Raw genomic sequence first — 25,951 nt, 5'->3', positions numbered from 1 at the left:
AGTGGTGTTTTTTGCGAAGTAACCCAGCGCTGACCGCTGTTCGATGGAGGCTCTCCCTACTTCTCTGCTGCGCCTGCGCGCTCCTTCTGTTCGCGGCCTCTTTCGAACGAACAAACTCTCTCTGTGAACAAACAAGTCCCGACGCTGTCTGGCTTCTTGAACGTCTGACACATTTTTTTCAACGGCTCAGCATTTCATTTCAGTTCGCTTATCCGTTTATCCTAAGACGTGGATCGTTATGTGGATTGCAGGGGCGGATTTTATGGTGGATTGTGGTGGATTGTTATGTCGGGCCCAGTGTTATACGCATGCAATGTGGTTGCCGCCGTATGTGGCAGGAGTACGGATTCATTTCGAATACCTAGTACAGTGTTGCCCGTAATCTTTAATTCTAATTTTCTAATCAATTGCACCGTCGATTGGAATGAAACTTGCGCAGTTTTTGTCCTGGTGGCTTGGACTATCGAATAGCCACACTAAATGACATTTGATCGGTGCTGCTTTACAGTACCTTAAAGGGAGCGCTAAAGTGCAAAACTTTATCCTCGTAGAATGTAAAATGCCGTTTCCTTGACAGCAATACAAAAGGAACGGGGTTCCTTTGTCGAGTCGTTTGTGGCGCGAAGGAAACAGCGATTTACGCTTTTCCTCTTTTTGTTCTTTAGTGCCTCTTTGTATTCTGAGTACTCCCGTTTTGAATTTCTCACCCTGGTGAGAGATGCAACATGACGCGTGCGATACTCCAGCGACAGAAAGTATCCACGACTATATACATTCCGTCCGGGACAACTCAAGAGCTGCAGTCACAGAGGTGTACCTTCGCCAGCAGATAATGTAGTGCGCAGTAATGTAGCAGATTTTGTTTTTTTTTTTCCTAACACTAGAATATTCCGCGGGGATGTCCTTCGTGTGAATACACTGCTATAGTGCTTAAAAACACCGTGGATTATTTTAGGTGGCACCTGGATTAAATCAGATGGCGCGTGAATTAATCCAGATGACACTTTGATTAAGATGGGCGGAAAAACCTGTAGTGGCTAAGTGCAGGGTGAAAAAGGCGCCGACGATGCCGTTTTTATATTGGATCTCTCTTTAAGGTCTCGGATATCTGTCAGATGAAAATCATTGGCTAGCGCTAAGCTCATATCTGTCAGATGAAAATCATTGGCTAGCGCTAAGCTCGAGGCTGGTGTTTTTCAGTCTAAAAGTCTCATCTCCTCTTCTGAAAAGGAGCAGTAACGAAATTTAGTTCTACTTTCCCCTGTGTCAGTGGCATCAACGCCGTTCGAATAGTTAAGCTTTCAGTCTCGCACCTTTTACGCACGAGTTCGTCATTTCTATACGAAATAGAAATACGTACATGCATTAGAGTCGATGACTCGATTGTCGACCAGAAGTTCGGCACAAAGCCGTATTCAGAGCCCACGTTGTACGCTTTTTTTTTTTTTTTTCAAGTTGACGCAATAACAACGCGTATTCTTTGTTTTCTTTTGATAAGAGAGTAAACTGAGTTTTCTGTGTCCCGTGGCACGAGGATTCTCACAAAAAACAGAAGCGTTGAGGTTCGGAATACTGAGTATATTAGCTTTGCGACAGAGAAATTGCCGACTCTTGAATGCGGCTTCACGTCTCACTTCTTGCGTCACTGTTAAGATCGGTACAGGTAGAATGCGTTTTGAAGTTGATTCGGAAATTCAATTTGCAAGTGCGTGTTCAGATTGTGGATGACAATTGGTTTCTGTATGATGTAGCGTATCGAAATTATGTTTTTATTGCGCTATTGTGTGTAATACTTTAATACATTTCAAAATATATGCAGGGTGTTCTATTCGCGACATATTCAACATAAAAAGGCATCAGAGCAGCATAGACGTCGCTTTCGCCGTTGGGTTATACAGGGTGTCCCACCGAAAAAGGACCACGGGCTAAAGCAAAAACGGAGTGCTGGACACAAATGGAACCAACTGTACGTGTTTGGCAGCTGTGTGGTCTATCCAAAAATATTTTTTTCATCGCCCCTTGTTAATCAACTAGTGGTAATTAATTTTCTAACTTTTTAATTATAAAAGCCACGAAGTTGTTGCAATGACAACATCTGATCTCTTCGGTCGCCTGATACCAAAGCCGTTTTCAGAACAAAACGTTTCAGCCGTTCAGAACAAAACTCCATTCGATAGATCGTTCGCAAAAAATTCGTGAAGGAACACCATCTTTTTTCTTTATTTTGTTCATTGCTCATCTTTGAAGACGCGTCTTTCGTAGCAGTATACGTACGTAAGTCAAACAAGCGTACATATACTTTGAGATATCAGTCACCAAAGATTGCCGTGCAAATGAGCCCAAACCAAAAGTGCGTCTTGAGCGCGGGGAGAACGCCCATCCCACGTCGGATGGCCACGTGCTTTTGGAGGAGATTGAAGTAGGCGCTAATCTGCTGTCAAGGTGCTAGCCAATAATGCCATCTCCCCTCAAGCCATTTTGGGCCGCGCTCCCGATGCGCATGGCTTTGGTTTCTGGTAATTTTGCATGGTTCTGCCAGAAATACCGGTTTTGAGTCATCTAGGATTCACTATGAGTATCTAAATGTACTATTGAAGTAATCGCGAATAATTTGAGTTCAAAACTCAAAGGAGAAAATGCAGTTCATTTACGTTTTTGTTATTCTGAGCTGCTTTAAAATGTTGCTGTTTCAAGCAAACAGCATTCGCTTCTGTCGGCCATATCACTTCTCCGAAACTCTTACTTCGTACACGCTACAGCACGTTATTGCTAAACTGCGCTTAACTGAAAACAGTCCATCAAACCAGTGAACAGTCTTCGAACGTTGGATACGTTGCCCATAACGACAATGCCAACCTAAACCTTTTTTTCGGAAGAGCGAAGAGCCACAGCAAGGACGGAGCAACGAGACTGAGGCGAACAATGAAAATCTTAATTATGGCATCCGAAATCCTCAACAAGTGTCTCCAAAGCCTTCTAATTTTGACATGGTTCGTTCTCTTTCCCTTTGCTTGTTCTTCTGGATGACTGGTTTTTCGATGTGTCAATAAAGGAACGGTCACATGCTTTTCAGTCAATTTCGAAACTACAGTGCCATTTCATTCCTCGTGGATCAGTGACCACGGTATCGAAGGTCCCACACGATGGGATTGGCATGGCAATGCATGGCAATACATGGCAAGAGCAGACGACGGATGTTGAGAGTATGCCGGAATTCCCTCTATGGAAAAACGAGAAAACGTCACTCCCTAAGAACCAATGAGGGCACGACCTTGAGAAAAGGAATGCCGCGGCCGTGCGTTTGCGTTAAGTTGGTGCTCCGGGAACGTCTTTCCAGGGCTCACTTAACACATCCAAAGCGACTTCCGGTGCGCGTTCACAGGTGCACCCTGCATACCCCTTGTCTCATGCCAGGGAAAAGCGGTGCCACTTCCGGCCCGTGACGCATGTTCCGATGTACGCGGAATTTGGCGGGCTTGTCTGGCGGTTTCAATTCTCCCACCCTTCGCCATGTTTACAGAAAGCAGGCGAGAGAAGAAGGTTCAATGGGCGCGTTAAGTAGCTGCTCTCTTACTCCGAGTTTCGTGCTCCTAGAGCAGCTATTAAACGACACTTGGACGCTTGAACACGCTCTCTGTACTGCCGTTTCCCCCATTCTCTTTTTACTTTAACGCGCTTTTGGGCCTCGGTGAAGCGTAGCGTCAGTGGAGAGGGGTCCTTTCATCCTGCGATGCGCTATCTCTCCCTCGTTTGTTTCTTTATTGCGCGCCTCGGCTGATAAAAAACGTCTCCGCGGGCGGAGATTTGGCAGATTGGAAGGTCTTTAGTGTTTACGATAGCGGTTCCTAAAACATGATAAGCCAAACACCTGATTCCTTTCAAGTGGCTGGCATGCTGCTGTGGGTCTGAGAGAGGAACATACAAACAGACAAACACAAGTCAAGCCTCTTTCATCTGTTCCTTTGAGTGTATCGTTTTCATAGAGTGCGTGCGACTGCGTTCAATTAGACATCGCGGATGATGTGAGTGTGCCGACCACACGCAATGGCACAATGACAGAATGCGTGCCCACGGTTCACACTACAGAGTTTCATTGCGCGCTGTTTGCGGACGCGGGCGTACGTTAGTTACCGTGGCAACAAACACATGCGACACATTCCGCAGCAGAACGAAAGGAGTTCGCCCGAGCTGAACTTCTCCGACGCAACCATCGAGCCGCAAGCGGGAACCAATCGCCGCCTTCTACGCTTGCGTTCCGAAGCGGTTCTCCTCCTCTGTGTGGTATGAATTTCAACATGGCCGCAGCAAACATGGAGTGCATGGAGGTTGCAAGAAAGAAAGATGCACTTAATTACACCCAAACTAACTGCAGTTTGCGTTACGCCGAACTCAAACGTGGACTTCAAGCTCTCTGCCTTAACGCTTCCTGAAAGGCGTGTATTGGCTGACACTTGCGGTGCCCGCATGTATGTGAGCTGCCAGCGGGTTGCCAATGTTGTACGCACGCATGTGAATGCACGCAATGAAACGCAGTAGTGTGAACCAAGCTTTATAGTGTGCGCTGCATGGAATATACATCTCCTATCGCAGTATTCACAAAGCCATTCTCAGCATCGCCAGAATTCAAGAACACCCAGACGAAGAGGAATCATCTGAGTGATCATGTACGGTGCAACTTCCAAAATAACCGTTGAAAAAGAAATCATGTAAGTACTACGTGGTCAAAATAAACTTTGAAAAATAAACTTCGCAAAATCAATGCCTTCGAAATAAATATTTCAAAATCCATGCTCTCCAATTGGTGGACGGCCGAAGCTTTTTAAGTCCACGTCGGTAAATACACTCTGCACTCATGGAATGGGCATTCATCTTAGAACGACAATTTCGCTGTACTGGAAGTGAGTTGTGTGCACATTCTCCGTGACTACGTACTTCGTATGTTTGTATTTCTACTGTATAAAGGAGAACGGTAAAGAGGGGGGACGGATTCGAAGCATCAGCTAGCTTGAACCCACGTTTTTTTTTCTCAGTTATTTACTACTACTACACGTACCAACTGGTCACCTACGCTCCATGCATTCACTACTTCCGCTTGCCATGACTACGAAAACAGCATAACATTGAGTTTGGGGAGAAAACAAGGGAACAAAGAAACGTACAACACTAATCCCTTGATGCCATGAGGCCCTCCAGCGTATATACGAATGGCATTGTTCCACTAGCTCAACTCAGGAATGTGTGTGTGTTATCCTTGCATTCATACGCGTCGTCGTTCTAACACTCAAACTGCATACAGTCAACCCTCGTTTTATGAACCCTCGATTTGCGGATTCCCTATGTTTATGAACGGTGTCACAAGGAACCAAACTTTTTCTATGTATTTCACTCGGTTTATGAACATGTGAACGGATTTCAGGGAACGAACCGCACAAACGCATGTGCTCTGACCACGATTTATGAAAGGGGACGGCAGAGCCGTCCAGAGGTTGGTGCACGGGAATGTACTGGGATCCACTCAATAAAGATGAACAAATAATGAGGGTCAAGCAGCCGCGCAGTGTCCCACAGCCACAAGAAATTGACAGTGAGAATAGAGGAGTGAATTTCCTGTGCTGACGGTGAACACATATGTGAGCCGCTTGATGATGGTGCTTTAGTGCAGTTGTCAAATTATGGTGCGGAGGGTGATCATATTGATATAGTGACGATAACTAGCAATACTGTTGCTCAGTTGTGACAGCTCGCTCAGCATGGAATCACATCCACAATGCGATACGGTATACTTGGAAGACCAGGCAGACGAGTCAAGTGCCAGACTTCTACCGTGTCTTCTGAACAGGATAAATACAGCCGAATGTATGGTGCAGAGCATAATTACACAATTATGGAGTATTTTCAAAAATAAACTTAATCTGGTACATTTCGTGTCGTGTTTCAGCCTATTTCTTTTCAACGCCCCTTGTACCTCGATTTATGCATCCCTCAATTTAAGAACGATTTGTCGAGAAACGAAGGGTGTTCATAAATCGAGGGTTTACTGTATTTCCATTTCCTCAACTATGATTGCATGAAACATGGTTAACTATGGAACGAATGTGAATAGAAAACGTCAATATTGCGGATTTCGTTGAACAGAACGTCTTGTTGCCCATAAACAAAGGTACGGTAGAGTTCCCCGCTAGGCCTAACTATATGGTTTATTTTCACAGTGTGGATTTTAAGAGCGTGGACTCTTAAATGGTTTGTTTCATAAGATGGATTTCCACGGGTTGTAAGCGTGGATTTTATAATGGTTTATTTTTAAGTGTTTCTTTCAGCATGCACCCCGGTGACACACATACGTTCAGGTTTATGGCCTTAGGAATAAATACCCAAGCAGCACAATGTACTAAAAGTCGGGTGCATTAGGGGTGGACGGGTAGGTGCAAGGCATTGAACAGACTCGTGAAGCTAAAGAACATCGATAAGGCACATGCCGTCCACCCCTATTGCACTCGACTTTCAGTACATTGTGCTGCTTGGGTACTTTTTAGCGGGTTTTAGCAGATCGGAAGGTCTTAACGATAACGCTACACATAGCATGATAAGTCAATCGCCTGATTCCTTTGAAGTGGCTTACATCACGTTGTTGATCTTTGATTTGACAGCTTCCTCAATCGCGTCGTTTCCGTAGAGTGCTGCCGATCTGCTTGAACTCCCGAAAGTGAGCTTCTAGCTTACGCATCCGAGGTGGAGCCGTCGTCCTTCATCTACCGCAATGCTAGTAGTGCTATCGTATTTCATACGGGTTTGGCAATCCGCCAAAGAGCACAGTATTTTTTTCTTCTTCTTTATCAGCGCAAGGTTTGGGTGTTCGCTACGAATGAAGCTGCTCCGAATGTACTAGGTTTTCCTTTTTTTTTTTTAGAAATTCGAGCACTCATATTGTTTTCTGACCACCCGCACCTTCAAGCGTTCCCGCTGGTGAATATCCGCGGAACAATGACGCTGTAATTTTTATTTTAGTGAAGATTTTGTATCGTCGTTCCTACCTCTAACTTTAGCGACGTTCCGGCTTTGCTTGTTACTGACCACTGACATTCAACAAGCTAGTTGTACACGTGTAGGATACATGGCTACACCAAGTAGTGTCAGTTTCCGAAACGTACTTCCTTCAGTTCTCACATGGGGTCTCATTTATTTTTAAAATAGCGAGCGATAAGCTGCAGTTGACTCTGAACAGCAGGCGCATTATCGCCGAAGTCCTTGCCACTTGTACCAGTACACCAGCTAAGGGGTACGGAACAGGGTGAATAGAAATGCAAGAAAACGTCGGGTGGCTTATCGTAAAGAGATAAGTGGAGATGTTGCACCAGTTGTTGTCGCATTCTTTGAAGCTATTTATAACGAAATCAAATACATTGCGGTGTAGTACATATCGTAACCGTATATTTGATGAGGCAGTCGTCAGCAAAGCACAGTACTTGTGGTAAAGCACTGCGCGATCCCATACGTCCATCAGCCAGCCAGCTAGTGTCCGAAGCGACGAGGGTTTCCCTGGGCCTCACTCAACCGTCGAACACTTTGCTGTTTAGCCGCACACCTAGCGCATTTTCCCTCTCGTGATCCCGGTCCGATACGACGTGAAAGGATACGAATCACACACCCCGACCCCAAGTCAGGTCCGAGACTCCTTGCACTTGCACGAATCCGATCTGTGCTCTAACATGTGAGACACAGAAACGTTATCCGAAAACTGGGTTTTCAGTCATCTCCTACGATTTGTTTCTGCTGATTTCTCGTATGGAAACCCTGCTGTCTCGGTCATCCTGTAAGATCCCGTGGTGGCCTTCGAGACAGCGTGTACCTTCGAGAATATGTCATACCTGTGCCTGGACGCCGGCCCGTCCTTATATGATAGTCGATTTCGAACGTGAGGAAACAAGCACGGCTAGATTGCAAGGAATAGCCATTGTACTTCGTCTGACTAAATCTACCCTTACTTTACAATAAGTGATTCATCGAGACCCCCTCAGCCCCCTAAAACGCCCAAATGTTTGGCGACATGTGATGTGATGTGATCGAAAAAGAAAAAAAAAAAGGGATTTAAGTCGGACAAAGTCAGACTGGCTACCCCAGACCACTTAGCCGCAGTTAGTCGAAATAAATAAAAAGAAATAAATAGGAAGAATGAGAAAACCCAGTAGTTGAGGGCCGGGAGACAAACATCCCGAACTAGCCCTTCAGAACTTCATCCCGAACGAGTGGGAACACTTGACACAAACGAGGGACCAGAAAGTCTCACAAAATGTCAGTCAGATGAGTTTCTTCGAGGAAACGTAGGAGCGCTTTCAATGCAGCCGCGTGGTAATTCAATGGCTGAGGACCCAGGAGCTTTACAAGGTCAAACGGGCGGGCGTCCAGTGAAAAAGGACCCGTGAAGATACATTGAAGCAAATGTCTTAGGACGGGAATCGCCGAGATTTCGAACGGACACCGCTCCTCACCGCGTGGGAAACGCAGACGAACTACCTGTAGAATAATAGTTCGCTGTTCGCTATATCGGCGCCTCCCGAACCGCAGGCTGTTGCATCGAAGGGTAAGAGCAGTAATGCACAATCCGAAAGTTCGACTGACTGACGCTAAGAGGATTTTAACAGGACTGGTGCTAAGGGGATTTTTGTGTGTGTCACACGGTGGATATGTGTAAGCGGAAGTAGTGACAACTACGCGTACACCTTTTTACTTTTGTGCTTAACGTCTAACATAGGCACTTTTATTTATTTTATTTTTTTGTACGGATTGTTAGGAGTCGGCATTGTGACAGCGCAATGTGCGGCTATGGCATTTTGCGCTTTTGACTATGTATGCGCGCGGTGCGTTGTGAGTGAATGTAAAAGAAAAAAAAAATGAAGAAAATTGGGGGAATATGTTCAGTGAAAAAAGAAAGAGAAAAGATTAGTCAGGCGTAGACCTACTTGCTATTGGGACCACCAAAGCCAGCTAATCCATACCACGTAAACAACCCTGAACACAAGAACGTACATGGACACTTGGAGTGCGAACACTCAGACAAAAGTCATACAAAGTCAGATCAGTCAGAAAAAAAAAAGAAGAAAAAAGACGGAAACAAACAAAGGCACTGCGTTGCAGTTTCGAAGAGACGAGATCGTCGCAGCAAACCGTAACGACGCCTGAACGTGCTGCTTTCTCTTTCTAGATATGTATTTAGCAACTGGTGTGCCTGTTACAGGACAGCCTCCTCCCTTCTCCTCGTGCTTCAACTTCATATCACTGCACTTATCTTCGTAGACAGCAGGATTAGAAAAAATTCTTTCAAGAGACGCACCAACAGATATAAGTCTACACGTACCTGTGGCTTGATTTACGCGAAAAATGCTTAAAGAACCCCTCTACGATGCTCGAGGTGTCGCACTACTTCCACCACGATATGTACACCTCGCGAGATCTTGACTTATCGTGACACTGAATGCATATTTTTTTACGAAAATCGAGAGCAACTTGATTACCTGTTCGATGTGTGATCGTTTTTCTTGAGAAGGAAATGGAACGCTTACGCAGTACTTCACATAAATTTCCTCTTCTTACACAACTCCACTGTCAACGACAGCATCTAGGACACGAATGCCGTAACAGTCGTATCACGAAGGAAACACAGGAGCCGGAGCTCTGTCCCAGAGCGGCGACACGCGTACCGGCCCGAGAAAATGCACGCCAAAGTTTCTCGAAGACAGGGGAGCGTCCGGTCGTCCACAGCTCAACGGTACTACTGCACACGGCGAAGCAGGTGACTTGCTCTCAACTGCCGATAGCAAAGAGCTATCGATCGAGACACGCGCTTCCGTAGGGTGGGCAGCGCCACCGGTAGCATGTTCACGATCTTTTGAACATACGATAAAGGGTGCGCTCGTGCCAAAAGCTGGCACAGGATACAGTTCGACAAAAGTTTGCGGAACACGCTCCGTCGCATTCTTTCCTCTGAGTGACAGGCTCGCAGCGAAGGGGAATGTACGGACTTCAGACATGTGCCTAGATAACCCAGTCACCTGTTTCCAAGTCCGTACGATACCATTCGCTTCTAGCGTGTATCTCTGACGAAGGAATGCGCCAGAGCGTGTTCCGTAAACTTTTGTCCAGCACTGTACCAATCATGTTCAAAAGCATCAACTTAACGTGGAATGGCACATGGAGTGACGCATTTCTCACTCACGCATGTGACGCAAGGTAGATTTAGCCAGGTAGCGAAGGCGAAAAAGAAAAAAAAAAAGAACAAATCTGATCCGGCAACACTGTCATCTCCGTGACTCGAGGATCCTGGGTGTTGATAGCACAGGTACGACCGTAAACAAAAAAATATTTACGACGCGCGAATGGGTCTTCTATGTACTAATAGTTTATTCGTAATTTAAGTACTCGCGACTCCAGCGAAGCCGTAGCCACCTTGCGGAGATTTCGAAAAGCTGCGAGTGCAGGTTCGAGATCGCGTCGGGGAAGGGAAGCAGTACAGCGGAACAGGTTTCTCCTGCTTATGGACAGAAAACCGGCAACAAAGAATGTATCGAAATCGAAAACAGAAATGTTGCAGTACGAATTTCTTCTCAGCATGTTGGGAATACGCCACGCTTTCTTTTCATCATTTCCTAATCAAGAAGAACGGAACGGAATTCTCATATGTGTTGACCCATCGCACGCTGTCGTCATCGCCTGTGTCGCCGCAGTTTCATCTTAATATTAATCTTCGGAATACGGAACAAGGAACCGGCATTTCTTTGTCTTGCTGACATGTACGCATTTTCAAACCTCATGCAAAGTAAAAAATATCACCGTACTAATGCGGGGTTGACAAGCATCCACTATGTGTGTTCTCTGCGAGGGAAAGCTTCTGTCTGGTCGCACACGTATCAACGAATGACTCGCAAAGATAAAAGCATCAACCAAGTTGTACGTGAATACCAAGAGTAGTGCAGAAAAAGAATACTTCACTGTGCCAGAGTATGTTTGCAGCGCTCAGATTTTCGACGCGCACCATATAAGGCATGTTAAATAATTGCACACGTATGGTGTTAAGTGAAGACAAAGTGTCAGATATACGCTTGTGTACTACGGGATTTCAAAATATATATCGTTCACGTATGCATTTGACATGCAGTCAGAGTTATGCAAACGTCACGTCATATGAGCACGTACTGCCATCACCAAACCAAACAAAGACGTGATCTCTTGAGTTCTTGCAAATGCCCATGTGTGCGTCAACTTGTTCATCACAATTTTTTACGATTACTTAAGCATCAAAGTTCGGACAAAAACTATCTATAATTCCTAGAGGCACTACACTTCGAACGGAGCTGTTGTTCATTTGCAGTCCTCACATACTGCGGGACTATCGGAGGAGAAACTAAAAAATGGCATTACCTTGCAGACTACTAATCCACATTCCAAAACACATGCTAAGTCACGCTTCTTAAGAAACTAATCCCTGCTTTGCCTTCTTAGATTCTAAAATGCCTCATTCGTTCGTTCGACTCACGTTTGTAAACAAACTCCGACAACGAAAACTTTTTTGCCTACTTCTCTGAGTTTAACTGGCACAGTATAAGATAACCAGAAGACTAAATTAATTCCTTTGTCATGAAGCACGACAATTTATGCATATGAAAAACTGAAACAGATTAACATACTTCGGGCGACACTGCAGTCCGCTCGCTTTGCTCGGGAGACCTGCACCTGTCCGCCATCTTGGAATTTCGGGACGCCACCTATAGTTCACTGGAGTGGCGAATAGGAAAGCTATTAGTTGGCCCACTAGTACACATATACGACACCACCTACCACCTGAGTACGTTTCCGTATCCTGCTCCACTGCGCATGTGTAACAAGGTATATCTAAACTGGTAGCGAAAACAAGCGAAAATACCAAATCAGACCCATCGGCAAAGCCACCATCATCAGGCGCGAGTGATCCTGGGTGTTGATACTTGATAGTAGAGGTACGATCGTAAACAAAAAACTTTACAACAACGACATGACTTGTGTGTGTACAATAGGTTATTCATAATTTCAATGTACAAAAAACGTTATGTTTTCCCACTCGTGCACATATACGAAATCATCTACCACTCGAGTACATTTCCGTATCTTGCTCCTTTGCGCATGTGTCGCATTGCATGTGTCACAGTGAGCGTGTTTATCCGTGCATCTCTGTATCCGTGCCGTGTGTCCGAGCATTGTAATACGGAGTTCGTACACTTTTTGGGATAAACAGGAAACGACGTTCACATCTCGGGGCTGTTGACCAAGATTAACACGTGTGAACAAACGAATACAACGCATCCCCTGTTGCTGGCCCCGCGAAAAAAAAAAAAAAAGAAAATCATGGAACGAGCGGTTATGAGAGCGTGAATGTTAGCAGGAATGAGCTGTGCACCAACGATGTCAGCTCTCCGCACCGTTTGTGAGGACTTGCGACCGTGTACTTCACTCCGTCTTGATAGCTACGGGTGTTATGATGCACAACAAAGGCGAAATGGATGCATATAGTAGTGTTCTAATTGTTCTCTTTAATAGTACATTGCGGACATAGTGTTGATGTAGTAATGAACGTGAAGAGCAAAGGATTCTGTGGATTTTCTGAGGTCGATTGTCTTGAATAGTTCCATAACATTCTCTTGCTTCGCGGTGCTAACATGGAATTAAAACAGTTCACTAACGTTCTGTTCAAGCTTACCAGAAAAACGTTGCACTGCGAATTTATTTTATTTTAGGCGTCAGGATGCCTTTCAACGGGACCACATAGATTTTGTAAAGTTCCGTCCGGGAAGAAATGCTGTCCGCACTGTTTATGAAGCCTGACAGTAAGGCTGCGCGTTGTACTTCCATTCTTGAAGGAAAAATTTACATAAAGTTAATGAAATAAGTGTATACGTTGAGGAGAAGGTGCAGCCTCCTCGTCTCTCTTCTTTTGATACTTCTGATACCACTACCATGTGCCCTAAAACAGAGCACACACTATAGTTCTCGTATCATACATATAAGACCATTCTCACCCAACACCATCGGCAGGGCAGGAAAATGATTTACAATTTTTTGCGTATTGCTCGACGATTATCCTTACAGTGACGTACATGTTTGTTCACTATTTTCACACGACTAGCGAGCTATATATTGAGACGGAAAGAAAAAGAACATGATGAAGAGCACGGGAACGAACACTGGAACTACTTTGGAACGCAACGAGCATGTATGAGAGCACGAGAATGCGAGCTATCGGAACAAATAAGACAGTCCTATTGGCCGGAGAAAATGCAGCCTCGCTGCCAGCCTGCTCTTCGCTCAGGGCGGTGACATCACAACACGTGAACGCTCGCAATGTGCTCGTGACGCTCGTGAAGCTTCTTTGCCGTTATTGTGCTCGCAACGTGCACAATAACGGCAAAGAAGCTTCACGAGGAGCACAGATTGTGACCACGCAAAGCATCGATAAAGTTGCTCGGTTCGTTAGCCAACATTCATCATCTCCTTGTGCACACGATGATGCAAACCATCACGTGAGTTCACTGGTACGGCTGCGGCAAATGCGCGTGTTTGGTAAGACCGCCGCTGACAGAAGTTGATCCGCTTTCCCCCAACGAACTTCGCGATAACGGAATTGAAGTGCTCGGCGGCGTTATTGAAAACATTCATCAGCAAGCTGCGAGCCTGCAACACGACTTAGTGTGATCTCAGTAATCTCCAGTGTGATCTCAGTGGGCAACCCTGTTCTGCACTCATCAATTATTTCCATGTCTCAAACAGCCAGCAGTTTTCGTGCCAGCTAGATGTGTCCTCAGGCCACAGTAGTGCAACAGAGCAGCAGAGGCTTGACGCTGCCCTAGATATCGGTAATCTTGAAGAAGCTCGAGAAGTTCTGGATGGACTGTGTGAGTCACCAAGACATGACGAGATGATAGTGGAACGAAGTGACGCTCGGCTTATAGTATGTTGCAGGCTATGCTGCTCGCAAATGTATGTCAGCACATCAGTGCGAACGCTGTGCTGACCTGCTGTTGGCCAAACAGGACAGGACTGATGGTACTGATATGTATGTAAAGCATTTTGACCATGGGGGTCTTTTGTATGCCTCAGATCAGCTTTATAACCTGATTGAAACAATAGAAAACTCCTTTACAATGGCCATGAGCAAGTGCAAGATCCACAGTGAAGCAGTCATGGAAGTGTCATCACAACTCCAGGCTAGCCCAGTAACAAGAGTTGGCTGTGAGGTGCGCCACACACAGCTGACTAACAGGATAATCAAATTTTATGTTCTAACGTGGCTCCATTTCTATGTAAAGTCCCTGAACAGAAATAGAGAAGAAAGGAGAAAACGTCTCAAGATGTCCAAACTTGGCCGGGTCTAGAGCAAGCTGTACGACAATAAATCAATAAATGGATGCTTTTTCGCTTATGTTCATATATACTGCGCCTTGAAATTCATTCAAATGCAGCACATTAGTGGCACAATCTTTGAGAGGCTCAGTCACGGCGCACGGGAAAGACGAATGTTTAACACTGCGATTCAAAGTCGACAGTCGGAAAGGTGTTGCTGCCGAGAATTCGCCGCTTCTGTAAACCTACTTAACTTACCACGGAGACATTATCATAGCTGATATCGAGAATGTATGTGAACGTGTACTATGGGCAACCAAAACGAAATTACGTGTTACAAAGGAGCAATTGCCGTGCGCTGCAAGGGAGGCGTAGCAGCTGAGCTGCAGTGATCCTCGCATGGGCGCCACCTAACGACCGTCTTCCACGGCGGAGCCCCTTTCACGGGCGCGGTCACCACACTGCCCCTATCTAGCCACTGTACTGGAACTTTGGAACGCAACGAGCATGTATGAGAGCAGGAGAGTGCGAGCTATCGGAACAAATAGGACAGTCCTATTGGCCGGAGAAAATGCAGCCTCGCTGCCAGCCTGCTCTTCGCTCAGGGCGGTGACATCACAACACGTGAACGCTCGCAACGTGCCCGTGACGCTCGTGAAGCTTCTTTGCCGTTATTGTGCTCGCAACGTGCACAATAACGGCAAAGAAGCTTCACGAGGAGCACAGATTGTGACCACGCAAAGCATCGATAAAGTTGCGCGGTTCGTTAGCCAACATTCATCATCTCCTTGTGCACACGATGATGCAAACCTTCACGTGAGTTCACTGGTACGGCTGCGGCAAATGCGCGTGTTTGGTAAGACCGCCGCTGACAGAAGTTGATCCGCTTTCCCCCAACGAACTTCGCGATAACGGAATTGAAGTGCTCGGCGGCGTTATTGAAAACATTCATCAGCAAGCTGCGAGCCTGCAACACGACTTAGTGTGATCTCAGTGGGCAACCCTGTTCTGCACTCATCAATTATTTCCATGTCTCAAACAGCCAGCAGTTTTCATGCCTGTCCGCGATGGTTTTGCTTCAAATGTTTGCTTTATACGATAGCTGACTGGTGCTCTGAATTTTTTCTTGTATTCCTGTTTTTAATACACAATTTCCAATCAAGTGAGGCTAAACGCGATCGTCCCGGCGTTATGTGGGGGAATGACATGCCACGTTTATGCCCCACCCCCCACCCCCCCGAGAAAATAAACATCGATGAATGAACAGCTCATGTATTCGCCTCTCTAACTACCTATAGAGGCGCTCGCGTCGTCCTCAAGATGGCGCAGAAAAGAATGATTACCGATGAACAAATCGCCCTGCTTCCTGTCTTCTTCCACGAGACACGCTTCAAAAATTGTCCAAATAACACAACTCGCGCGTGGTTTCCTGCTGTCTTTGTTGTTTTCGTTCACGCCGCTCCTTTGACAGTATCTTTTTCCTCTTCCTCTTCCCGACATTGAATATTCTTCTCCGCAGTAGTTTTGCACCGCGAAATTGAGCTGTTCTGTTGCTGTTTGAGTTCTGTAAGCCGGGACACTCCACCGCACACGATGGGAAGTTGCGTCAGTTTCGGGTCAACGCGAAACATACCTGTCGTCTGCTGCTACTATCATTCATTGAGTGCTTCTGCTGGGGTTCGCTAGGTGGCGAGCAGCCAGCGGCAGGGCTAAGCTAGCTAAGCTATGGTGAGCTAGAAGCTTCTGCTCACCATAGCTAAGCTGCGTGTGCTCGTTCTCCTGCGTCACAGTCAATGTCGGCCTCGTCGTCGACCTGCACGTGCAGCGGTATAGCATTTCCAGCGCTCAAATTGTTATGTCTTGTGACGGTACCCTTCATGGGAGATGGCAGCACTGCGCTGCCTATTCCGAGATGGTAAAATACACGGCTAACCATACCTGACGAAAACTCATGTGCCAGGTCAACGCCTTAACATAGATGAAATATTTTTGCTGGTATTCGTTCTTGACATATTTTTCTAGTACTTAATGATTTTATATTTGTGATTTTCGCTCTAGTTATTTTGTGAGCGACCGAGAACTTCAAAGATGGTAAGCTCCGAGTCTTTCGACGCCGGCACAACATTTTCTGAGCCACATATCAAAAATCCAAAAACATTAAGTACTAAATATTCGTTCACTCTTTCATTCAAAAGAAACTCGGTGCAAATCGACCAGTTATTGACGGCGCTAGACAAGTAGGAAAATGTATGGGGATTCCCATAGGCGCGCGAGGGGTGATACACCGCTTAAGTTGAACGTGTGAAACGATGAGAGTGGTGGGCATACGCCTTTTTGTGGCAATTTGGATATATGAAAATTGCCACAAAAAGGCGTACGCCCCCTCCTCTCTTCGAATCAGAACCGATAACCCTATCATTCTTGGCAACGGTTGGCACACAGCGTGCTATGCGGTGAAGTGCTGTTTTTAGAGTGTACGCCGTTCTTTCTGTATGTTAACTTCATGTTACCGAATTCCACTGCGTAGTGTGCACACACCACAGCTGATATAACCTAGTTGTTACTGAGCTACTAAACTGCCGTTGCAAATGCGAGCGTTGATGTTAGGACTTCAATAAGCGTATGCAAACACTGCGTCATATCGACAAATACTATTGACTCTGTTTAGTATCACTTGTACTTCTAATTAATACTATTTACTACTATTTATCAGTAATAGCCTGCAGTGCATGGAACTGCTTTTCTGTCCGCGTGTCTAGTATTTGACTGCTCATCCGGCAGTCACGCAGTGCTTTTGAACGGCCAGTGCACCAAACGCACGTTGAAAAAAGCAAACGACACTGCAAAAAGCATGTATACTCTACCATTTGATTTGATATTCCCCTCGGAGCGGGGGATGGCATCACATACGCGGTTTTCAATTAACGTTGATTTCAATACCCACTGAAGTGCGCCATGTGACGGCGATATTAAGCTTTGTTTTTGAAATTTCAGTGAGCGTATGTGTCTCGGGGCTTTCATCAGGATTTTCAGACACCCAGCAGGATTGGGGATTGGGATTGGAAAAGAAAGAAAAATATAGAGAGGTTAGTCCCGACCCAGTCAGAACTGGCTACTCCAAAACGCGTTCGTGGGTGAAAAAAAGAAAGAAAAAGGTTAGCTACGAAAAATAGAAGAACAAACAAACAAACACCCAGCAGGACTTTTGTAGGAAGCAAAAGGTTTTGCAATTCACGACATGGAGCCACGCCGCGATGCTCCTTGTCCTTCCTTGTTCCTGGTTCGTCCTTGTTTCCGAGAGGAACTCTGTAAACCTTAATCTAGACCCCGGATTCCTATAGGCAAATGCCTATTTTTTCGTGTGGGCCTTTTCAATACAGGAGCACGAACTGGGTGCTGGGGAACCTCCTGTATCGATCTGATAGCGGCTATAAATGCCTATTCCGACGTTAGTACCTATTTTGGCGTAGATGCCTAAAACTGCGATTAAACATAACAAAAAATGCCTATAATGGCCCCAAAAGCGGTAGCCCATAACTTCGTTGTCCAGGCGAAATTGACATCGGTCGCGTCGCGCGTCGCAGGGATGTAAGCTGAAAATTGAAAATCGATTACTCGGTATAGTTGCTTACTCGTTCTTTATCTCAATTCTAGCATTGTGTTATTTCGTGGGTCGTTATTATAAAATATAGGAATGTTTCGTAACGGCTTTGTCGCAATCTAGGACTCGTCGCATCGCATTGCCTGTTTACATCTAGAAGGGTCCCCGAAGTTTTTTTTTAATTTCTGCTGTTTTTTTACAGCTAATTTGACACACGGTAAAATGCTGACGAGGGGGAGTGACGTACAAATGTAGGTACAGGTCCAGTTCAATCCCTACAGTTTGGCAACCTGAGCTGCTCTCCTCGCGGGAAGTCGAGCACGATAGCCTCAACGAAGAAGCTAAACGAGGAGCAGAGATTGTGCCAGAGTAGGGCGTTGATAAGTTTCTTCGTTTCGTTATTTGTAACGACTCGCTGACGTTGAAGCTGCCCAAAAAAGATGGCGGCGGGATTCTTCGCTTGGGCGATCACACAAGCGGCTAACTGTGCCCCATGGACGTGATGGCGTCAGGATGCCTTTCAACTGGACGAGACAGATTTTGTAAAGTTCTTCCGTCCGCCAATAAACGCTCTCCGCACCGTTTGTGAGGACTTGCGACCGTGTACTTCACTTCGTCTTGATAGCTACGGGTGTTGTGATGAAGAACAAAGGCGAAATGGATGCATATGGTAGTGTTCTAATTGTTCTCTTTAATAGTACATTGCGGACATAGTGTTGATGTAGTAATGAACGTGAAGAGCAAAGGAGCATCCAGCACGATGGATTGGTTCGTACTACAGATTCCCAAACGAAGAAGCGAGACGACGTGTCTGGTTTAACGTGCTTGGACTAGACAAGGAATGATCACCGCAGATCAAGAAGTCTACCTTTGTTTGTTCAAAGCATTTTCTGCCATCTGACTTTGTGCCAAACGTCGCAAACGGATACAGACGTCTCAAGGGAAGTACCGTGCCTTCACTAAACAACGCAGCTCATGCCAGTGATTCTACACCCCCGGCTGCGGCAACAACAGTGCCCGCCGACAACGGCAGCAGTAGTGCTTCTAAAGACGAGGATGCTGACGTACAGGCCTGCAATCAAATCGATATGTTAGCATCGACATCACTTCTTGAAGAGCCGGAACCGATTTCATGGGGAACACAGCAAAACGGGGATTGCAGCTGCACTAACAGCAACACTGCTGAGTCGTTAACGAAGCAGCTTGAAAACAAAGACATGGAGCTTCAACAGCTGCAGTGTGAATCGCTGCAGGCAAAAGAACAGACTAGACAGGCACTGCTGGAGAAGCAGGTGTTTGAACTTGGATGGAGTTGATGTGGAGTTGGTTGGAGGTGATGTGAACTCACTGTGCAGTTCTAGTGAAAGGACTCAGTTCTACACTGAATTGCCGGCACTAGATGTATTCAGTGCTTTGCACGACTTCCTTGACCCAGGGAGAGAATGGATGCAACATTGCACGTCAAAGAAGTCACGGAACAACGCCTCCACAAGTAGGAAGGTTGCGGAAACTCTCTACGAGAAACGAGTTGTTTCTTGTTCTAATGAGACTTCGTTAAGGGCTGTCTGAGCACCTCGCAGATCGCTTTGCGATCTCTCAGGCAACCGCTTCACGTATCTGCACATCCTGGTTAAACTTGTAAATGTACATAAAGCTCGGGAAACTGCCTCTTTGGCAGTCTCGCTCAGTGGTGGATCAGATAATGCCAAAGGCATTTCAAGAGAAGTACCCTACCACAAGGGTTATCCTCGACGCTACAGAGGTTCGATATGAAGTGGCAAGCTCCCTCGGTCTACAGTCTACTACTTACTCAACGTACAAAAGTGCTAACACATTCAAAGGTCTCATCAGAATAGCACAAAATGGACTAGTTAGCTTCGTGTCTGAACTTCTTACCGGGTGCATATCTGACAGAGAGTGTGTCCTGAGAAGTGGGTTCCTTCAGCTCCCTTTTGAAGCCGGAGGCTGTGTTATGGCCGATAAAGGTTTCACCATTGCCGACATCTTGGAGGAAAAAAATGTGCACCTGAACATTCCCCCATTTCTTCGTAACCGGGAACTTTCTGCAGCACGAGTGCATGAAACAAAGGAAATTGCTTCCCTACGCATCCATCTAGAACGAAGAATTCAACGCGGGAAGGCCTTCCATATTTTTGACAGAGCTGTTGCACTAAGCCTTGGGCCCGTGTTAAATCAGATGTGGACTGTTGCAGTTGTATTGACCAATTTTCAAAGCTCTTTGCGAAGTGACGAGAGCCCTTACATTTTGTCAAGGTACAAAGTGTATGTGCTGGTTGTACAAAAACACACTGGACAAATGCTAAGGAAAAAGTACACACTAATATCTCTTGGCAGTTGTCCATTATGTTGTCTTCCTTATATTCTCCTTATATGCCTTTGTTATGTTGTCGTCCGCTTATTGTGGTCATCCAAATGTTTACCGCAGTCTGTCGTCCCAACCTTGAAGTTTGTTCTGAATGTGTATGAATGCAAGTTTCCACACGCAATAATTGCAGAAACCTTTGTATTGGGAATGATGAAATTTGACTGAACCCCCAAGACAAGGAAAACACAGATTATCACAAACACATTCCCGAGAATGTGTTTGTGATCGACTGTGTTTTCCATGTCTCCAAGGGTTCAGTCAAATTTCATCATGTATCACCAGTTAGCCTGCATTTGGGCTCTTATTGACATTATTGGGAATTTTTACTTGCCGCCGTTTTTAGTGCGAGTTACCGTACTCTTTGTGTAATATTGCGTTTAACTGCTGACTTTAAAAATCTCGTATGTGCTTTGTTCAACTCTATCATCCTCTTGAATGTGCTAAGTTGGAATTCGCGTCCTTCTGCTGGAATACAATTTCGAAATCAACTAGGATGCGTGCAGCGACGTTTTGTGAGAATAGAACCATGATCGTTTCATTGGTCACTCTACTTTGACTATTACGACATTTTGAACCTGCTAAATTCATCATCGACAAGAACAAATAAATCATTACTATGGCCTGGGGTGGTTCACTGCTTGAGAGCAGTACACTACCCCATTACACGAGAAACATGAGATGTGAAATATGAAAATGAAGTTTTGTGCAAGTACAACTCTTGAACTCCCGTCCTCTGGTTGCGCAACGTTACGTCACACAGAAGGAAGAAACACATGAAAGGAGCGCCAATGGTCCTTGAGATGCAGGGGAGGACCCTACAACGTCTGGAGCAAGCCGGTAGCCAAGAGGAACTCCAAGAACATCAGAAGACCTCGGCGGTGTTGCACATGGCTCTGACATGGGCCAAATATTGCAGCCAGGTTGAACGTCTGTCGGCTAGCACCACTCAGCTGAGCACAGCTGAGTTCAGCTGAGTTGCCGCCTCTCCGTTTCGTAGAGCTTACATTCTATTAGGACGTGCTCAATGTTCGCTACGACGCCACATTTGGAGCATAGGCAGCTGTCACAGTATCCGATTCGGCACTTGAATTGGGGAGTGAAGGCTACGCTGAGACGAAGCCTGTGCAGGAGGGCCGTAAAATAGCGTGGTCGGTCAGGAACTGAGAAGGACATAGTGGGTTCTACCGAATACATGAGAGACCTGTGAGTGATGTCCCGACTCCACTGCTGGCGAGATAGTGGCTGAATGAGCTCATTCAGAAGTGATCTCCTGTCTCCTCTTGATAACACCGTTGGTACAACAGTCCGAAACTGTTGGGCAGCCGTTGCCGCTCTGTCGGCTTCTTCGTTTCCGCTCGAACCACAGTGACACGGGACCCACTGCAGAGATATATGATGACCGTGATCGCTTAGACGCTGAACCTGATGGAGGATATCACTGACAACTGGGGCGAGCGATCCAAGTATTCCCATGTTGGCTATACATTGAAGGGCAGCCTTTGAATCTGAGTAGATGACCCAGGCCCGCGGATCGTCACAGGACGTCTTACGTAGAAACAACAGGATAGCATATAGCTCAGCCGACGTTGATGACGTGCGGTGTGAGAGACGGTATCCATGTGACACACCGTCAGTTGGAATAACAAATGCAGACGATGAACATTCATGAACATTGTATGCTACTAGCAAAGGCACGTTACCATGAACCACGATTCTCAGCAGCTACAGACAAAGGAATCAAAGCGTTGACGGAGGGTATGCTTTTGCATGGTTTTCTACTTGGCACATTCATTCGGCCTTCATCATCATCGCTCTGCAAGCACTTTGTTGTTCTCTCGCAATTGTTTGGGGCTGTTTCATGTACCTATTGATAGGATTCTCGATGCTATTGTTTGCCACATTTTTCATGTGCATCGTCCTAAGTGTTTGTGAGTAGATAAAGTTCATGGCTTACTGAAAGTGGATGTGCAGACGTGTGCACACCACCATTTTGTTGGTTACCCAGCTCAAACAATGTCGCCAAGCATGGTTTACACTAGCCATGGTCACGTGTACAGGTCCTGAGACTAGGGAACACGAAGGGACAGACACAACAGCAAGTCTCAAAGAGACTTCGTGTTGCCTAGTCTCAGGGTTTTACATTATGCATAAAAAGTTTAATACACACACACAAAAAAAAAGGAAATAGTGGTACAAACCGTGAAGGATTGCCATGGTAACTTCACTAATTGAATAAACACACTTGAACATACTTCAGTCACATAGAAAAAACATGCTTGAACACACTTGAATAATGTAAAAATGTAAAGCAGATTACAAAAAGTAGAAAACTTCGTTTTAAAAACATGAAATATCGTTAAACCATGAGCATCAGAAACACTTCATGTAAAAACACAAAAATTCCTTAAAGGAGCAACAAACAGGTATGCAAGGTGCACTTTTTTGTACTGCAGTGTGATTCGTTTCCTATACAGTAAGGTTTAGCACAAATTTTTGTCCCCAAAAAGTAAATAGTGGCTTCAAACCGACCGGATATTCACTGCACTCTTTCGCGCGCATGCCGCGCCCTGCGATGCCCAGGCGACAATAGAGACACGTCATTTTGACGTCGCGCACCTTCAACCATTCAAAATGTAGGACGCCTATACATTGATTGTGTTTTAATATCGGGTAGTAGAGGTCAATTCTAAACATATTTACACTTGTCAATCCTAAGGTAGCCAGGTCAGAAGGTACCAAAAGCCCACAATATTCCACTTCATGTGCGCACTATGTTTTCAGCGCTGTATTGTTCCGCGAGGTCACAGCAATGTTCCCACCTCGAGGAGAGAACGAACTTTGCCGAGCCGCCGTTGAGAAAGCGTGGTCTCGATCCCTCGAGTCTAATTGTGACCGCGGCGCGGCGCTCGCGCTCCGTCAGGTACTTGCTCCTCTGAAATAAGGTTGCTGTAATGCACTCTTTCAGATGTACTGTTGTGTCCAGTGCAAGCAGAAAAAAATATTTTGATAAGTAAACACGCTTGTCGTGTATAAAAAAACTATCTCTCCGTGAATTTTTCGCCTACAGTTATTGTTAGTGCAAAGCGTGAAGCTTCTATTTTAGAATGCAAGGAAGCCGCCGTGAGGGGGCTCTGCGTTGGCTGGACGGCATTAATGTCTCCGTAAGCGTGGTGCTCTAGCAGTCAAGAAGCTGTTCTCTTTTTCTTTTTTTATTTGCGATATAAAACACGACACCCGAAGAAGCACAAAGGTTGTTGTCCGACATCGTACAGGATGGTACGCGTATTTACATCACCGCCAACTCACGAGACCACGAGATGTACATTGATGAATGGTTTGCATTGATCACTATTCGTTTCCGGGAAAACCTCGTAGTGTAGGGCAATGATGTCATTGGACTAGTCAATCCACATTTGCATTCTAGCTGTTGCACGAGAGCTTTGTCGCACGCGTTCCTACCAGCCACTTCGTATGCACGACGCTTTGGGAAACAGGAGCTTTTCGTAGTAATTGTGATGCATCCGCTGGGATAGAGAGTTATACATTTCGCATGCCACCCTACACGAATTTAATACCAAGGTACCAGAACCGCACTTCTGTCGCAGGTTTTGCACACGCGCAGTACAGGATTCAGTGCATGCACTTCCTGTTTCTCGAAGACGATTTTCATTTTGGTGCACCGAGGGGGGGGGGGGGGAATCCCATATCCACTGGAATAAGGGCTGTTTAGCTTTTCTGGCAGGTACATATTGGTGGTGTTGCAGTATTGTTCCTTTTTTTTTTTTTTGGTTGGTGGTGGTAAAATCGCGGGTGCAACGCTTTGAGCAGCACATGCTTGTGCTCAAGTAACTTGAAACTGAACAGCAAAGCGATAGTGTATAATGTAGAAGTAAGTGTTCAATATTTCAGTGTTCGTCAACATAAATTAGAAACTAGATCCCGACTTTCTTTTGCAGTTCCCAAAACCGAGCGATTCGTCTCTCGCCGAGCGTCTCGGGTTCTCAAGTCATCGATCGTCACCACCAGCTCGCTTGCTACCTAACTTTCCTTTCGTTACGATACCCGAGACGGCCGGGGAGAAGCGACAGAGGATTCCGTCGGAGGCATTCGACACTGCACCTTTGGCAATGTCAGACGTTTGTCTTACGTATTAAAATTTCGTTTATTTTTCTTCTTCTTCTTCTTATTTCCGATTCCATTTTTATCCGACAGGTAGCTTCCATCTATGAGACAAAAACGAGGTAGCAGAAACCGAAAAAAAAAAGAAAAGAAAAGAAAAAATAATTGTAGCTGACCAGATAATATTAACTCATTACTGGAGACATCGTTGTTTATTCTTATCAAACAAACATTCGCTTTGAACGCTTCTTAGTAGCACAGACGGCGCATTGCCGCGCAGGCGATTTCGCGGAGCTAGTACCGGAGGGAACGCGAGCGCCGTGCCGCGGCAAACAATTGACTCGAGGAATTGCGACGTCGTTTTCCAGCGGAGTTCGGTCTCCTTACTTCTCCTCCGTGGTTCCCACACACAGGGGTGCCCTACAATACATTCGACCCATAGAGATAGCGTGCTGGTCGACGCCATCTTGTCGTGGCCTGGAAACATGGCGGCGCCCATGGTCGGCGATCAAGCCAGGTGTAAACAACGCGATTTCCGCCTCTGCCTGTCATTTTATAACTTCATTTGCCTCTAGTGGACTGTCGTAATTAGCTTACATCATACTGGAAGCAAATCAAGTACAGGAGGACAGCCATATGTTTCCTTACTGTTCGGATAAAATAAGACGTTCACACCGCCAAGCAAGACAAACGAAGTCCTCTTCTGGGGATGCAGATTTCTTCTTCGATTTCTTTCATTGAAGACTTCAGTAACATGATCAATAACATCTATAAGGACACAGTTTCCACCTTTGAATGGTGCAACGAAATCTAGACAAGGATGACTGCTGGAATACAGAAAAATGTGCAAAACCAGTCTAAACTGCAAATAAACAAACAAGGGCCTCTAAAAAAAAATAGACAGGGTGTAAACAGTAGAATAAAATGAACATAATACAGAACTGCGAGTGTGTTATTTGCACAGTGACACAACTAAACCTGACTAAACCGAACTTAACTATTTACACAGCATGATTGGCATACACAACACCTACAAGGCTCAGGAGGACAGAAAAGTAGCTTACATGATACAGAATAAAAAAATATTTTGTTGCATTTGACAGCTTTAGCTATATAACTATACAAAAACGTGGTACTATTTACAACCCCAATGATGACGTATCAAATGTATGGAATGATACACCTTCTGCAAGTATTGCCTACTGCCCTTTGAATTGGGTGAGCTTTGTAAAAAGCTGGCGACACCTACGCTTATGCAGCTCCTCTGTACGTGTCTTGGCTGCATGACGCATACGTATACTTAAATACCTCTGGGCAACAGACCTTATCAAGTGAAAAAAGTGATTTTCAAGGCATGTCTGTTCAAGCATGTGCTCACTCCGTATTTGGCTAAAGACACTGCTGTCCAAAGTGGACTCCATAACCTGCAAGAGTACCCTTTGCAGAAGGGTGTTTGACGATATGCCCTCTTGCAGGAGAGC

The 25,951-nt window shown here is 45.6% G+C and overlaps 1 protein-coding gene across 3 annotated transcripts in view; it reads right to left on the bottom strand.

Annotated features, from left to right (window-relative positions):
- Window positions 1-9,865, bottom strand: part of LOC135399828 (uncharacterized) — a 178,187-nt gene extending 168,322 nt beyond the window's left edge. The window contains exon 1 of one of the 3 annotated variants that reach the window (XM_064631567.1): window positions 9,510-9,865. The gene's annotated coding sequence lies outside the window, so the exon portion shown is untranslated. Of the gene's footprint in view, window positions 1-9,352; window positions 9,402-9,509 lie in introns of those variants that run through there. The other 2 variants (XM_064631566.1, XM_064631568.1) reach the window with 2 other exon arrangements.
- Between the last annotated feature and the right edge of the window lie 16,086 nt (window positions 9,866-25,951).

The sequence above is a fragment of the Ornithodoros turicata genome, chromosome 7 (genome assembly GCF_037126465.1).
Source record: "Ornithodoros turicata isolate Travis chromosome 7, ASM3712646v1, whole genome shotgun sequence".
Lineage (NCBI taxonomy): Eukaryota > Metazoa > Arthropoda > Arachnida > Ixodida > Argasidae > Ornithodoros > Ornithodoros turicata.
Note: the sequence above shows the minus strand (reverse complement) of the source record. Positions and strands in the feature narration are given on the sequence as shown.